The 18,098-nt window shown below is 32.9% G+C and overlaps 1 protein-coding gene and 1 long non-coding RNA gene across 5 annotated transcripts in view; both read left to right on the top strand.

Moving 5' to 3' along the window:
* LOC111419830 (calcium voltage-gated channel subunit cacophony) overlaps positions 1 to 18,098 on the top strand; it is a 147,420-nt gene that overhangs the window by 2,286 nt on the left and 127,036 nt on the right. The window lies entirely within an intron of this gene.
* On the top strand, positions 4,288 to 6,144 carry LOC139431540 (uncharacterized). The gene is made up of 3 exons (XR_011641620.1): positions 4,288 to 4,471; positions 4,523 to 5,814; positions 5,866 to 6,144. It is a non-coding gene; the product is annotated as an uncharacterized lncRNA (long non-coding RNA).

Here is an 18,098-nt window from a genome sequence, read left to right as displayed (position 1 = left end):
GTTTAAAAAGAGCGACTTTCGCAGTTAAGATCGACCCTGGGGTTGTCCCAATTAGGAAAAGAATTTCTGCAACTGCGAAAATTAGATTGAAAATGAAACCTTTTTTAATTAACTATTTTTTTTCTTATTTAAGTTTGTGAAGATATCGAAGATTCGTAACTAAAACAATTAAAATTAAGTAAACGAAATGAAGTAAAGTTTGGAGAAGATGATTTCAGATCCGCCAATTAGATTCCCAACAAAAAATTTTAACTTTAATTGCTACCTTAAGACTTAAACTTATCGTCATAATCAAAATGTTTAATTTTGAGAGAAACATTGCGATAGAAACTAAAACTTCCAACTAGTTATAGTACTTTGGATAGTAAATCAACAAAGTTGCACCCAAACTCTCCTCCCAGGAAACGAAACTATCCAAAAGTAAAAGGAGCGTTTCGGTTAGAAACTTGAGAAATGTTTACGTTTAAAACAAAAGGTGATGGCTTCTTAGTTATAAAGAAAATACACCTTTTAATAAAGAAAAAACACCTTTTTTTTAAATTCCCTGTCAGTGATTGACGTCAGAACAAATACCGAGGGCGCTGTGGAAAAAGGGTCGATAATATAGAAAAACTTCGCCCTTCGTTTCTCTTTGCCAGCCAGAAATTGTGTGTAACGGGGCGGGGAAACCCTCCAAAATGTGGCAATATTGGCCCGGCTCGTTTAATATACGCACACAACGTACAACAGGTAGCCCGTAAATTTCCCTCAACGTTCGTACAAACAATCTCCCAACAACGAACGTTTTTGGGCAATTTTCGTAGTGAAAAGATAAATAGAATTCACGACGATGATATTGAATTGAAATTTAATGAAATTTAAGATTAAGATAAGCAAAAGAGTTTATTTGTTGATATTTACGAAGATATCTATAATTAACTAAGAAAGTTAGAGGATGAAACTATTGAAGCATCCAAGAATGGGCAAGACACTACATCGATGCCGACTTAATACAAAACTACGACTTTGAATATATACCATGTCGTTCCAAAGTCGACAACGTTGGTCTTCAGAGATGATAGTTTAAATCTGAAAATGTTAAGTCGAACTCTTTGGCCAGCTCGTCCATCGTTTCAGTAACTTCAATGTTTTTGAGATGTCCTCTGAGGTTACCCTTGAGGCATCAACTTGAGTTAAAAGAACGTCTTCAATGACAAGGTACTCAAAGCTGCATCTTTTTGTATATGAGTTGGTGCAACAATTTGAGTGTAATTTATTTGTCACTATCTTTCTGATGTAACTAAACCAAGTTATGGTAAATCTGAATCATGTTGTGGGAGTAACTCAAATAATCAAGCAAAAAAACCAAGTTCAACTTGTTACAAAGAATTAGCCACAGAAAATACAATTCTAAATAGAATTTAGAATCTACATTACGAAATATTTGTGAATGAATTTTTAATAATAAAATTGAAGTGCTTAAATAGCCCAGGCACCAACTGTGTGCCGTTGTCATGGCTACAAGTTTCATCCCTGGACTAAAATCGCTCAGTATTACGTTTTCGGTCACTGAATTCCAGGTAATATGATCCATAAAATCGGAAAATTTTATTATTACCATTCGTTATTCGTACAAAAACTTGATTTATCATTAAATGAAATATTAAGGACACTTTAATCATGACGGTTTTAAAACGAAAATGTCTTATCAAAAAGTGTAAGTGAAACAAAGAAATCGAAACCACCCCTTTGATAATCGGATCGCATGTCAACGTTTAAGGGCGAGATATCGAGAATTAAAACCGCCGATTAAGCTTCGGACGGGGTTAAAGCACGCGATGCACAAGTTCGAAACTCATCAAGCGTTATTTTTATGTTCCCATTTTGAACACATTTACTTTATATTTTTTGTTTCTTAATTTTTGCTAATAGAGTCGAATCCGCTTAATTGGGACGCCGATTAATGGATTAACCGCTTATTTGGGACAAGTTGAATCGACTTAGGTTATTTTTTTATTTTTTAAATAAGAGAATGATGCTAATTGGATGAGTTATCACAGCTCATTTTATTCTTTTCCCGGGTACCAAACAAGTGTCAGCGAACAGGTGGCCGCACGTTGCGTTGGTCCCTCTTCCCGTTTTCCCGAGTCCCCTTTCCCCAAGCTATAAATACAGTTGAGCTCGGGCGTCCGGGATCGATGGTGTGAGAACAGAGCTCCGGGCGCGACCCTCAACCGGAGAAAACCGAATGACTGACAGGACAAGACTATGCATGGAATTTATTCCTAATCCAAATCATTACATTTTTTAACAATTTCATATTGAGTTTGAATCACGATATAGAGTCGATATTTGTCACTGACATGGATTTCGCGTTGTATTTTACGATTGACAGTGATGAAAACACGTCGAACACAAAGCTACCGTCGTAATTGACAATTTTGCAGGATTATTGAGTTGGCCGCTAAACCACATGTTGCTATAAACCACAGCTTTGCTAAAATTAATATGTTAAAATTAAAAATGTATTTATCAGCAGATTCAATTTAAATTTTGAAAATCAATTAATACGTGGAGTTCGCGAATCGCAGAAACACAGTTTCAAAGTTAAATTGGTCATTTGCAGACAATGCCTTTAAAATTTTCGGGGATAATTAAACCGGCACACTGACAGCTCCTGTATGTTCTCTAAAACGTACTAAATGATATAGCCGCATTGAAGAACAATACGTTTTGTGTTAATAAACATAAAAACGGTCGCGCGCAGTATAAACCATTTCGAAGTAATTAAATTAATTGGGTGGCGTTTATATATAACAAAAATCCGCTGGGCTTTGTAAAACAACGGAGACTCAGGTTCCAATTAAATTTTTATACGGATTAAATACGAATGGAAGTTTTCCATTCAATTTCCTGATTCTCTCTCTCCATCCCCGGTAACCAACGAGAGACGAGAGCATATTTTTCTGGCCTACGTTTGTGAATTTTTCATTCGGTCACGTCCAGGTGCAATATTTGCTTGTGGCGGATACACCTGGAAATGCGGGGATTAATTCGGTTCTTCTTGATTTATTTAACACGATCTCGTATAGCATTCGAAACTATTTCATCCAATCTAAATTTTCTTATTTCTATTTTATGGTTTTATATAATATATTAGGTCATATTGGTTAAATATGATGTTAAATTTGATAATGTGGATTTCAATGAAAGATGAGTGATAACGCTCAGCGGATAAATCCATTTTCGACGTCGTATTTGTGCGAAGCCGGATTTTGGGCGGTCGCTGTAATAAAAAGCAAATATAGGGCTAAAATCAACATGGAAAAGGAAATAAAAGGGTCCAGTTTAATTCCACGATTTGAAAAATTTTGCAGTGATTTGCAAACTCAGCCGTCACATTAATTGTTAATTATTAAATTGCCAATTGCATAAAGCCAATTCTTCATTTAGAAATTGTACCCAGCGTTGTCAACCTATGATAAAATCGGTAGTACAATGGTAAAAAATCGGTTGGTTTAAATATAAAGAATTTATATATATTTTTTAGTTATTCCTGAAAATGGGCAAACTTTGCAGTTTTAAATGGAACACTTTATTTACAAGATGTTAATGGTAACACTCGGCAATTGGATGGGGCATGTTGCAAAAAAACTTTTGGCACAATAGTTATTGCAAATTTTTTTCTTAATAATATTGCCCTTTTGCTCTCAAATGCATAGATATCAAGAAAAATATCAAAATTGGATGAATTTGTAGCTTTTTCAAGTTGTTAATGGCAACAATCGGAAAACGGAGCATATTACAAAAAAAACTTTTGGAACGAAAGTTGTAACTAATTCTACTCTTAGCAATATTGCTCTCTTTCACTTTTGCTTTCAGATGCGTCAATATCCTGAAAAATATGAAAATTGGATGAATTTGTTGCCTTTTTAAGTTGTTAATGGTAACACTGGGGAAACGGAGCATATTACAAAAAAACTTTTTGCACAATAGTTATTGCAAATTTTGTTCTTAACAATATTGCTCCCTTGCACTTTTGCTCTCAAATGCATAGATATCAAGAAAAGTACAAAAATATGAAAATGGATGCTTTTTCAAGTATTAATGGTAACACTCAGGAAACGGAGCATATTATAAAAAATCTTTTAGAACGAAAGTTGTAACTAATTCTACTCTTAGCAATATTGCTCTCTTTCACCTTTGCTTTCAGATGCGTCAATATCCTGAAAAATATGAAAATTGGATGAATTTGTTGCCTTTTCAAGTTGTTAATGGTAACACTGGGGAAACGGAACATGTTGCAAAAAAACTTTTGGTACAATAGTTATTGCAAATTTTGTTCTTAACAATATTCTCTCTTGCACTTTTGCTCTCAAATGCATAGATATCAAGAAAAGTACAGAAATATGAAAATTGATGCTTTTTCAAGTATTAATGGTAACACTCAGGAAACGGAGCATATTATAAAAAATCTTTTAGAACGAAAGTTGTAACTAATTCTACTCTTAGCAATATTGCTCTCTTTCACCTTTGCTTTCAGATGCGTCAATATCCTGAAAAATACGAAAATATGAAAATTGGATGAATTTGTTGCCTTTTCAAGTTGTTAATGGTAACACTGGGGAAACGGAGCACTTTTGATACAATAGTTATTGCAAATTTTGTTGTTAACAATATTGCTCTCTTGCACTTTTGCTCTCAAATGCATAGATATCAAGAAAAGTACAAAAATATGAAAATTGTTGCTTTTTCAAGTATTAATGGTAACACTCAGGAAACGGAGCATATTATAAAAAATCTTTTAGAACGAAAGTTATAACTAATTCTACTCTTAGCAAAATTGCTCTCTTTCACCTTTGCTTTCAGATGCGTCAATATCCTGAAAAATACGAAAATATGAAAATTGGATGAATTTGTTGTCTTTTCAAGTTGTTAATGGTAACACTGGGGAAACGGAACATGTTGCAAAAAAACTTTTGGCACAATAGTTATTGCAAATTTTGTTCTTAACAATATTGCTCTCTTGCACTTTTGCTCTCAAATGCATAGATATCAAGAAAAGTACAAAAATATGAAAATTGATGCTTTTTCAAGTATTAATGGTAACACTCAGGAAACGAAGCATATTATAAAAAATCTTTTAGAACGAAAGTTGTAACTAATTCTACTCTTAGCAATATTGCTCTCTTTCACTTTTGCTTTCAGATGCGTCAATATCCTGAAAAATGCGAAAATATGAAAATTGGTTGAATTTGTTACCTTTTCAAGTTGTTGATGGTAACACTGGGGAAACGGAACATGTTGCAAAAAAACTTTTGGCACAATAGTTATTGCAAATTTTGTTCTTAATAATATTGCTCTCTTACACTTTTGCTCTCAAATGCATAGATATCAAGAAAAACACACAAATATGAAAATTGATGCTTTTTCAAGTATTAATGGTGACACTCAGGAAACCGAGCATATTATAAAAAATCTTTTAGAACGAAAGTTGTGACTAATTCTACTCTTAGCAAAATTGCTCTCTTTCACCTTAGCTTTCAGATGCGTCAATATCCTGAAAAATACGAAAATATGAAAATTGGATGAATTTGTTGCCTTTTCAAGTTGTTAGTGGTAACACTGGGGAAACGGAACATGTTACAAAAAAATTTTTGGCGCAATAGTTATTGCAAATTTTATTCTTAACAATATTGCTCTCTTGCACTTTTGCTCTCAAATGCATAGATATCAAGAAAAGTACAAAAATATGAAAATTAATGCTTTTTCAAGTATTAATGGTAACACTCAGGAAACGGAGCATATTATAAAAAATCTTTTAGAACGAAAGTTGTAACTAATTCTACTCTTAGCAATATTGCTCTCTTTCACTTTTGTTTGCAGATGCGTCAATATCCTGAAAAATACGAAAATATGAAAATTGAATGAATTTGTTGCCTTTTAAAGTTGTTAATGGTAACACTGGGGAAACGGAACATGTTGCAAAAAAACTTTTGATACAATAGTTATTGCAAATTTTGTTCTTAACAATATTGCTCTCTTGCACTTTTGCTCTCAAATGCATAGATATCAAGAAAAGTACAAAAATATGAAAATTGATACTTTTTCAAGTATTAATGGTAACACTCGGGAAACGGAACATATTATAAAAAATCTTTTAGAACGAAAGTTATAACTAATTCTACTCTTAGCAATATTGCTCTATTTCACATTCGCTTTCAGATGCGTCAATATCCTGAAAAATACGAAAATATGAAAATTGGATGAATTTGTTGCCTTTTCAAGTTGTTAATGGTAACACTGGGGAAACGGAACATGTTGCAAAAAAACTTTTGGCACAATAGTTATTGCAAATTTTGTTCTTAACAATATTGCTCTCTTGCACTTTTGCTCTCAAATGCATAGATATCAAGAAAAGTACAAAAATATGAAAATTGTTGCTTTTTCAAGTATTAATGGTAACACTCAGGAAACGGAGCATATTATAAAAAATCTTTTAGAACGAAAGTTATAACTAATTCTACTCTTAGCAAAATTGCTCTCTTTCACCTTTGCTTTCAGATGCGTCAATATCCTGAAAAATACGAAAATATGAAAATTGGATGAATTTGTTGCCTTTTCAAGTTGTTAATGGTAACACTGGGGAAACGGAACATGTTGCAAAAAAACTTTTGGCACAATAGTTATTGCAAATTTTGTTCTTAACAATATTGCTCTCTTGCACTTTTGCTCTCAAATGCATAGATATCAAGAAAAGTACAAAAATATGAAAATTGTTGCTTTTTCAAGTATTAATGGTAACACTCAGGAAACGGAGCATATTATAAAAAATCTTTTAGAACGAAAGTTATAACTAATTCTACTCTTAGCAAAATTGCTCTCTTTCACCTTTGCTTTCAGATGCGTCAATATCCTGAAAAATACGAAAATATGAAAATTGGATGAATTTGTTGCCTTTTCAAGTTGTTAATGGTAACACTGGGGAAACGGAACATGTTGCAAAAAAACTTTTGGCACAATAGTTATTGCAAATTTTGTTCTTAACAATATTGCTCTCTTGCACTTTTGCTCTCAAATGCATAGATATCAAGAAAAGTACAAAAATATGAAAATTGTTGCTTTTTCAAGTATTAATGGTAACACTCAGGAAACGGAGCATATTATAAAAAATCTTTTAGAACGAAAGTTATAACTAATTCTACTCTTAGCAAAATTGCTCTCTTTCACCTTTGCTTTCAGATGCGTCAATATCCTGAAAAATACGAAAATATGAAAATTGGATGAATTTGTTGCCTTTTCAAGTTGTTAATGGTAACACTGGGGAAACGGAACATGTTGCAAAAAAACTTTTGGCACGATAGTTATTGCAAATTTTGTTCTTAACAATATTGCTCTCTTGCACTTTTGCTTTCAAATGCATAGATATCAAGAAAAATATGAAAATTGGATGAATTTGTAGCTTTTTCAAGTTATTAATGGTAACAATCGGAAAACAGAGCATATTAGCAAAAATTGTAGGTAGCAAATTTTATTCTTAACAATATTGCTCTGTTTCACTTTTCTTTCAGATGCGAGTAGAGGAAGAATTGGTTGAAATAAATGAAAATTTCTCTTGATTTGCAGTTGTCTAAATCCAAATTAGAACTTGTTACTTTTCAATTGCAACAGTGGAACTTATTCGCACCTAGTACCCAAGCGATTTCTTACAGGAAAATGGATTGGTATGGATCATTCTTGTTGATGTAGTATCTAAATTAATTGATTAATTTAACAACAATGCATTCTCGTTAGTAAATCCATGTTTCCCCAGTGTCGCAATCGCGATTGTAAAAGGGGGTATGGATCACCGTAGGACGTGATTTCATCACGCAATCCATGAGAAACCAAACGTGACCTGATTTCGAATACACAATCAACTTAAAAACAAGAAATACGATAACCAAAATTTAATAATTATTATCGCAGATCTTTACTGCGTATTTCTCACACAGTTAATTATTTCGATCGGTTAAACCATTTATGACAGGTCGAAGATTATCTTTCAAAGTGTTGTATCAACGTTTGCAGAGCACTTAGGCCATGTAAACACTGGATAAATATTAGACTAGTTCATTATCTAACCCACGTTACTTATGTGTTACGTTTGTTTGGTTAACCTTAAAGAGCTAGTTATATCTTAGTCGAGTTTCCTTGATGATGAGTGGTGTTTTATGGTTGTAAAGAGAGGTCGATTTTGAGAGACGGGAATTTCCTATCGTGTACGGTTCAGGCCTGTTCGCGTGCTGAACAAAGAGTGGCGGCACGGTTCACCAGCACCGTTTGAAGGCTATCGGGAAATTATAGACGTGTCCCAACGACATGGACCTATTCAAATTTCGACGAACAATCACCCATAGCCCAAGCTACAGCGGGATAGATACTGTTTCCATTCAATGTAAACCAAAACTCGACCTGTCGATAGGTCATTTTATACATGCACTCAATAGTAACGCTTTTGAAACTGTAATTATCGACAGAAATTTTGCTACATTGAATGTTTTTGAAATTAGAAATCAAATAATGTTAAAATACGTTTCTCCATTTTTGAGTTCGGTCACGAAACCTTTATTCGCCTCTAAAACGTAGTCATCTAATGAAAATTTATGTTCCACCATCAGAAACGCATTTACTTAGGTTAATTCATCGATTATTCGAAAACTCTAAAGAAAATGCAAACATTTTCTTTTGATGGAAAATTTGTTACATCAAAAAACTTTTGGAACTAAAGTTACTAATTGACTATATAAATAACTTTTTTTAACTCCAGCTTTTCATAAACAACGTCCATAACTTTAAAATCATTTCAAAACTTCATTTGACAAAGACCCAAATACGCTCTCAAAAACGAATTCAAAAAGAGATGTAAGGTTTTTTTAAATACACGCTTGATCAAGCATATGAAGGGTTTCTAAGATGATTTTCCCTCGAAACCTCTCTATATATAACCCAAACTCAATTTCAAAGCACTTAACTCGCCGAGATTGCTTTGTGATTTTTCCAGCTGAAGAAGTTAAATAATAATATTTCCGATTCCCAGCTTGGCAGAAAATGTATAATAAAATTAATTAGAACCGAATGTAATTTGACATCGTAAAAACGCCATATGTTTAGTATCCGTATTAATTGTTGTTATCTGGATTCGGTTCGATAAACGAGGAGATCTTTTCGCAAACACACGAAATCGATAAAAACGAGGGCGATGTCTGTGTACTTACAAGAAATAACGAGGATGGACGAAATTAATTAAGGGAAGGTGTCGTAAAATGTGCTTTACGATCGGTTAAAATGGCTTCGCGCCCGCGGTTCTTTCACTCGTTATTACCACTGCGTGCGTAATCGTTGGGGTAGAGCTTTAAAGCTCGTGAACGATTTAACTTTGGTATCGTTTACTCTGTGAATAAACGGAATTCTATCCAACACTGAAATACCCAATCTTTTATATTAGATTATTAAATAATTTTCAATTTAATGAAAAAATAATCAAAAATGATGGTTGAGGAAAACACTACGTATTCCAGTTTAATAATTTTAAAGAATTGGAGTCAAGAAAACTTAATGCAGCAATAACAGCTCTCAATGAGTTTAAACTAAATAGGCCAAAAGTAACAACGTTGATTGTCAGGCGGTCTGCAATGTCTGCATATGGAGCTATTAACTAGTTGCTGACTCATTACTAATGAGTCATTAGTGACTCATTTAGACTCATTTGTTCCGTTTAGTCATGGATGTAGCTGACAGAAATAAAATGATTAGTAGTCTTTTGCAAGGTATAGCAAATCCATCAACAGTTGGTGAAGACATCTCGCCAAGCCCTTGTAGCAATCCTAAATATGAAGAATGCGTCGTTGAAGGGAATAAGGATAGAGGGCAAGTGCATCTGGCTGACAGAATGTCGTCCACAGCATCAAAGGCCCTTATCTTGAACTGTCGCACTTCTGGATCACTCATTTTCTGAAGATCTGGCTGCATACTGAGATTCTTTAGCAACGTTCTCCTCTTGGATTGACGTTGTATATTGCAGGAATGCTTTGTCTTTACTAGTGGTGGAACAGATATCCGGCTTTGGCCGGATATTAAAAACCTATTACTTAATACTCCACCATTCCCAGCAATTAGTATCTCTTTTAGGTATTGGACACTGCAGATAATAATCAAGTTCATCTCCAATAGAACTTTTTTCATTGAATACAACTTTATTTATATCAGGTTTGTCATTAACAACCTCATTGTAATTCTAGTTTTTTTCTCTTCGCTTGTAATTCATCATCACATTCATTACTAGCAGTTATCACTTTCAATTATTAATTAAAGTATCTTCTTTTTAAAGCAAAAAGCCGTTTTGAAAAATCGCTTTTAGTTTTTGAGAAATAAATTTTTAAAATGATCGAAAAATTTTTCGAATTTTACAATTTTCGCCGATTAAGTTTTAAAAATTCGTATAACATCCATTTCTTGGAATATGAGTATGAACATTTCCTAAAGTGTTAATAAAAGTGTCTTCTTTCCAATGAACCAACCCGTTTTGAAAAATAACTTTTAGTTTTTGAGAAAACAATATTTGAAGTTTTGATAAAATTTTCGATGTAGCAATTTTCATCGATAATTTTCAAAATTCGCTATTAAATTCGTTTCTTGAATCATTCTTGTGGAAATATCACCAATTATTAATTAAAGTATCCTCTTTTTAATGCAAAAAGCCGTTTTGAAAAATAGCTTTTAGTTTTTGAGAAATAAATTTTTGAAATGATCGAAAAATTTTTCGAATTTTACAATTTTCGTCGATTAAGTTTTAAAAATTCGTATAAAATCCGTTTCTTGGAATATGAGTTTGAAAATTTCCTAAAGTGTTAATAAGAGTGTCTTCTTTCCAATGACCCAACCCGTTTTGAAAAATAACTTTTAGTTTTTGAGAAAACAATATTTGAAGTTTTGATAAAATTTTGATGTAGCAATTTTCATCGATAATTTTCAAAATTTGCTATTAAATTCGTTTCTTGAAGGATTCTTGTGGAAATATTACTAATTATTAATTAATGTATCCTCTTTTTAATGCAAAAAGCCGTTTTGAACAATCGCTTTTAGTTTTTGAGAAATAAATTTTTAAAATGATCGATAAATTTTTCGAATTTTACAATTTTCGCCGATTAAGTTTAAAAATTCGTATAAAATCCATTTCATGGAATATGAGTATGAAAATTTCCTAAAGTGTTAGTAAGAGTGTCTTCTTTCCAACGAACCAACCCGTTTTGAAAAATAACTTTTAGTTTTTGAGAAAACAATATTTGAAGTTTTCATAAAATTATTGATGTAGCAATTTTCATCGATAATTTTCAAAATTCGCTATTAAATTCGTTTCTTGAATCATTCTTGTGGAAATATCACCAATTATTAATTAAAGTATCCTCTTTTTAATGCAAAAAGCCGTTTTGAAAAATCGCTTTTAGTTTTTGAGAAATAAATTTTTGAAATGATAAATTTTTTCGCATTTTGAAATTTTTGTCGATTAAGTTTTAAAAATTCGTATAAAATCCATTTCTTGGAATATGAGTTTGAAAATTACCTAAAGTGTTAATAAGAGTGTCTTCTTTCCAATGAACCAACCCGTTTTGAAAAATAACTTTTAGTTTTTGAGAAAACAATATTTGAAGTTTTGATAAAATTTTCGATGTAGCAATTTTCATCGATAATTTTCAAAATTCGCTATTAAATTCGTTTCTTGAAGGATTCTTGTGGAAATATGACCAATTATTAATTAAAGTATCCTCTTTTTAATGCAACAAGCCGTTTTGAAAAATCGCTTTTAGTTCTTGAGAAATAAATTTTTAAAATGATCAATTTTTTCGAATTTTGCAATTTTCGCTGATTAAGTTTTAAAAATTCGTATAAAATCCGTTTCTTGGAATATGAGTTTGAAAATTCCCTAAAGTGTTAATAAGAGTGTCTTCTTTCCAACGAACCAACCCGTTTTGAAAAATAACTTTTAGTTTTTGAGAAAACAATATTTGAAGTTTTCATAAAATTTTTGATGTAGCAATTTTCATCAACAATTTTCAAAATTCGCTATTAAATTCGTTTCTTGAAATATTCTTGTGGAAATATCACCAATTATTAATTAAAGTATCCTCTTTTTAATACAAAAAGCCGTTTTGAAAAATCGCTTTTAGTTTTTGAGAAATAAATTTTTGAAATGATCAATTTTTTCGAATTTTGAAATTTTTGTCGATTAAGTTTTAAAAATTCGTATAAAATCCATTTCTTGGAATAAGAGTATGAAAATTTCCTAAAGTGTTAATCAGAGTGTCTTCTTTCCAATGAACCTACCCGTTTTGAAAAATAACTTTTAGTTTTTGAGAAAACAATATTTGAAGTTTTCATAAAATTTTTGATGTAGCAATTTTCATCAACAATTTTCAAAATTCGCTATTAAATTCCTTTCTTGAAATATTCTTGTGGAAATATGACCAATTATTAATTAAAGTATCCTCTTTTTAATGCAAAAAGCCGTATTGAACAATCGCTTTTAGTTTTTGAGAAATAAATTTTTGAAATGATCAATTTTTTCGAATTTTGAAATTTTTGTCGATTAAGTTTTAAAAATTCGTATAAAATCCATTTCTTAGAATATGAGTATGAAAATTTCCTAAAGTGTTAATAAAAGTGTCTTCTTTCCAATGACCCAACCCGTTTTGAAAAATAACTTTTAGTTTTTGAGAAAACAATATTTGAAGTTTTCATAAAATTTTTGATGTAGCAATTTTCATCAACAATTTTCAAAATTCGCTATTAAATTCGTTTCTTGAAATATTCTTGTGGAAATATCACCAATTATTAATTAAAGTATCCTCTTTTTAATACAAAAAGCCGTTTTGAAAAATCGCTTTTAGTTTTTGAGAAATAAATTTTTGAAATGAACAATTTTTTCGAATTTTGAAATTTTTGTCGATTAAGTTTTAAAAATTCGTATAAAATCAATTTCTTGGAATATCAGTTTGAAAATTACCTAAAGTGTTAATAAGAGTGTCTTCTTTCCAACGAACCAACCCGTTTTGAAAAATAACTTTTAGTTTTTGAGAAAACAATATTTGAAGTTTTGATAAAATTTTCGATGTTGCAATTTTCATCGATAATTTTCAAAATTCGCTATTACATTCGTTTCTTGAAGGATTCTTGTGGAAATATGACCAATTATTAATTAAAGTATCCTCTTTTTAATGCAAAAAGCCGTTTTGAAAAATCGCTTTTAGTTTTTGAGAAATAAATTTTTGAAATGATCAAGAAGAAAACAAATGTTATTCTGTACCCACTACATAAAAAAAATAAAAATAACAATAAAAATATCTATATGTATATACAACAAAAATAAAAAAGTTAAAGGGTGAGAATAGGGCTAACGACCAAGGTCTTTCTGCCCGTGATTTTTGTAGTCGGCGGCTTGTTTCAGTCTTCTCTGACGGTCAGGAGTTTTTGGAAGAGAAGAGGTGGGTTGTTGCGAGGGTGGAGTAATCGAGGCGATATAAGCGTGTGTTGCAAGGCGTTGGTAGGAAAATTTAGAATGGATTTATCGGACAAAGATTGAAGACGGGTATAGATAGGGGGTATATCGGTAAGTTGGTATAGCAGATCATTGCTAGGGTTAAAGAGGGGATTACGGGGGTTCCTAATTCGGGTGATGGATCTCAGTGCAGATCTTTCCGCTACTTCCAGGTGGTACTTCGTTCTTCTTGGTGCGTGGCTTAGCAGTATTGATCCATATTCTATGATGGGCCTGCATATGGTCTTGTAGATGTGCGAGGCACATGAGGTAGAGATTCCGCGACCGCTGAACGAGAGAGATTTAAAGTGTTTGGCGCGTGTCTTTACTTTCATCTTCACCTTGGTTGCATGAGTGGAAAACTTAAGCGTTCTGTCAAGTATTATGCCAAGATACTTGCAGGTTGGTGAGACGGAGATTGCCGTTGATTGGATTGTAATTGTGGGAGAGGGAGCGCGGGGTGAGAGGAATGGGACAAAAAATTGTGTTTTTGTGGGATTGAGTAGGATGCGCCATTTTCGGTACCAATTTTCCGTTTCGTTTATGAGCGTCTGCAGCTTACGGACCGAGGAAGTGATATCCCTACTGTGCGAGACCAATGCTGTGTCGTCGGCGTAAAGAAGTGCGTATGCAGTGAGGTTAAAGGCGTCTGGGTTGTCGTTGTAAAGATCGTGGCAGAATAGATTGTATAGAGCGGGAGAGATAGGCGAACCCCGAGGAAGGCCTTGCTGAGCGGAGAAGCTGTGGGAGGAGTGATTGGTTTATCAGGGTTAGAAGGTAGTATGGCGTTTTTAGCTTATCCAGTTTAAATAGCAATCCTTTGTGCCACACGGAGTCAAAGGCCTTTCGGACGTCCAGAAACACTGCTGCAGATTTCAGTTTTACAAAACGTGCCGCCTGGAAGTTGGAAACCAGAATAGTTAGTGGCTGGGACGTTGATTTGCCGGATTGGAAGCCAAATTGGTAAGGCGGAATTTTCTTTGATACCGCAGCCAGGAGCTTGTTCTTCAAGTGCGTCTCGAAGAGTTTTCCAATTACGGGGAGCAGTGAGATGGGGCGATAGTTAGCTGGATCAGATAGAGAAGAATCCTTCTTGGGAATACAAGTAATAATTGACGTCTTCCAGAAATGCTGAGTCGTAAGGCAAAAGTTAATTATTTTTCTGATAAAGCCATGGATGTTAAGATCTAGACTTCTAAGCAGTTTCCTTGTGATGTTATCATAACCGGGAGCGGTATCTTTTCCCTGTCCAAGAAGAGTAAAATATTCATCTTCCAACAAGAGAGCATCTTCGGGTGTCTCGAACGGTGTCAAAAATGCGGATTCGTACCAATTATCTATAATGCTTTTATTGTGGGAACAAAACGAAACATCCTCGGTAAAGGTGAATACAACTTCTAGGTAGTCAGCGTGTATGTTGACAATCTCTTCAGGGATGGAGTGCACACCGCCATCGGTAGGATCAATAAGCGAATTTCGTACCAATAGTTTCTTCCTTTACACAGTTTTATTTTGTCGCAGGCTTCCATGTACTTTTCCGTTCTGTATTGGTGAATTAGTTTCTGTATCTTTTTGTTGAACTCATTAAACTTCTTTTTCAACTCAGGCACTTCATATACCCTGAAGTCTCGATATAGGCGTCTTTTCTCTTTGATGAGTCTGATAATAAATGGAGGTAGCGGAAAACTGTAGTGTTTTGTGGTTCTGGATGGGCTCGCTTTGTCTATCGACTCCTTAAGACATTTGTTAAACCTTGAAATCGTGTCAACTGTGATTGTCTGATGTGCTTCTATGAAGTCTTTTATTATTGAGTTAACTGTCTCCATGTCGCAAAGCTTATAGTTTTTAATTAAAGTCGGAACAGGTTTAGGTACGTTGGTTGTGACGTTGACATAAACTAAAATGCCCAAGTGATCGGAGCATAAATCCGTAACAACTTCTACCTGTGTAATTAGACCGCGGATGTTTCTTGTGCAGAACAGTAGATCAGGAGTAGAGTTCGGATTGTTTTCCATAACGTACGTGGGAGGAGTCGTGATTTGTACGAAATTGGACATATTCAGGAATTGTCTTATGTGTTTCCTTTTGGTTGGATTCGGATTGAAGTCACCAATTATGAGACATTTGTCGTGCAGTGAGGCCATGTTAAATATGGAATCTTCAATTTTACTAAACGGGTGGATATAAATTAAGAAAACATGTATTAAGTCTGTCCCGATAGTGATACAAAAATGAAGTGCATTATTTAATGGAGAGTTGATTGCGGGGGGGTTGGATTTTCCCAATTGTATCGTGGGGTGGCCCATAGCCACCGCTCCTCCTCTGACTCCTCTATTTATAATATTGCCGTGATTTTGGATTAACGTCCAGTTTCTAAATGTGATGGAAGACTTCGATTTTGTTTCCACAAACATTGCGCAACGGATGTGATTCTCAATGATGTAGTTTCCGATCAGGTGTGATTTCGGGTGGTAGCTGTTAATGTTTGCGTACAATAATTTTATGCTGGTCATTGTTGATCTTGCGGAATCGAGGATTGGTAGCCGTGGATAGGTTCTGTAGGAAATGATCAATTTTTTCTAATTTTGAAATTTTTGTCGATTAAGTTTTAAAAATTCGTATAAAATCCATTTCTTGGAATATGAGTATGAAAATTTCCTAAAGTGTTAATAAGAGTGTCTTCTTTCCAATGACCTAACCCGTTTTGAAAAATATCTTTTAGTTTTTGAGAAAACAATATTTGAAGATTTCATAAAATTTTTGATGTAGCAATTTTCATCGATAATTTTCAAAATTCGCTATTAAATTCGTTTCTTGAATCATTCTTGTGGAAATATCACCAATTATTAATTAAAGTATCCTCTTTTTAATGCAAAAAGCCGTTTTGAACAATCGCTTTTAGTTTTTGAGAAATAAATTTTTAAAATGATCGATAAATTTTTCGAATTTTACAATTTTCGCCGATTAAGTTTTAAAAATTCGTATAAAATCCGTTTCTTGGAATATGAGTTTGAAACTTTCCTAAAGTGTTAATAAGAGTGTCTTCTTTCCAATGAACCAACCCGTTTTGAAAAATAACTTTTAGTTTTTGAGAAAACAATATATGAAGTTTTCATAAAATTTTTGATGTAGCAATTTTCATCGATAATTTTCAAAATTCGCTATTAAATTAATTTCTTGAAACATTCTTGTGGAAATATGACCAATTATTAATTAAAGTATCCTCTTTTTAATGCAAAAAGCCGTTTTGAAAAATCGCTTTTAGTTTTTGAGAAATAAATTTTTGAAATGATCGATAAATTTTTCGAATTTTACAATTTTCGCTGATTAAATTTTAAAAATTCGTATAAAATCCATTTCTTGGAATATGAGTATGAACATTTCCTAAAGTGTTAATAAGAGTGTCTTCTTTCCAATGAACCAACCCATTTTGAAAAATAACTTTTAGTTTTTGAGAAAACAGTATTTGAAGTTTTGATAAAATTTTCGATGTAGCAATTTTCATCGATATTTTCAAAATTCGCTATTAAATTCATTTCTTGAAATATTCTTGTGGAAATATGACCAATTATTAATTAAAGTATCCTGTTTTTAATGCAACAAGCCGTTTTGAAAAATCGCTTTTAGTTTTTGAGAAATAAATTTTGAAAATGATCGATATATTTTTCGAATTTTACAATTTTCGCCGATTAAGTTTAAAAATTCGTATAAAATCCGTTTCTTGGAATATGAGTATGAAAATATCCTAAAGTGTTAATAAGAGTGTCTTCTTTCCAATGAACCAACCCATTTTGAAAAATAACTTTTAGTTTTTGAGAAAACAATATTTGAAGTTTTGATAAAATTTTCGATGTAGCAATTTTCATCGATAATTTTCAAAATTCGCTATTAAATTCGTTTCTTGAATCATTCTTGTGGAAATATCACCAATTATTAATTAAAGTATCCTCTTTTTAATGCAAAAAGCCGTTTTGAAAAATCGTTTTTGAGAAATAAATTTTTGAAATGATCAAGAAGAAGAAGAAGAAGAAAACAATATTTATTTGGACTTATATAAAAATAATAACAAATACGAAAAGAAATACATAATATATAAAACAAATATAAAAAAAAGAGTCCAAAAGGGCTATAGACCTTAGTCTTCCTGCCCGTGACTTTGAATTCGGTTTGGTTGTATTTAGGTCTTCTCAGTTGGGCCTTATTTTTTTAAGCAGTGTGACCCGTGTTATGGGACAGTGGGTAAGGGAGGGGGGAGTGAAGATGAAATTTTTTAGGGCGTTTTTGGGGAAGTTCATAGTTGCTTTAAGGGATAAGGATTGTAGACGGGAGTTTATAGGAGGAATCTTTGTAATGTCGTACAGGAGTTCGTTGGAAGGGTTGAAAAGTGGGTTGTGAGGGTGTCTAATGCGAGTGATAATTCTCAGGGCTGCTCTCTCTGCTACTTCCAGATGGTACTGTGATCCTCTCGGCGCTTCAGTCATGATTAATGAGGCATATTCGATATTAGGTCGGCATATTGAGGTGTATATGTGAGTAGCGCATTTGG

Source organism: Onthophagus taurus, chromosome 10, assembly GCF_036711975.1.
Source record: "Onthophagus taurus isolate NC chromosome 10, IU_Otau_3.0, whole genome shotgun sequence".
Lineage (NCBI taxonomy): Eukaryota > Metazoa > Arthropoda > Insecta > Coleoptera > Scarabaeidae > Onthophagus > Onthophagus taurus.
Note: the sequence above shows the minus strand (reverse complement) of the source record. Positions and strands in the feature narration are given on the sequence as shown.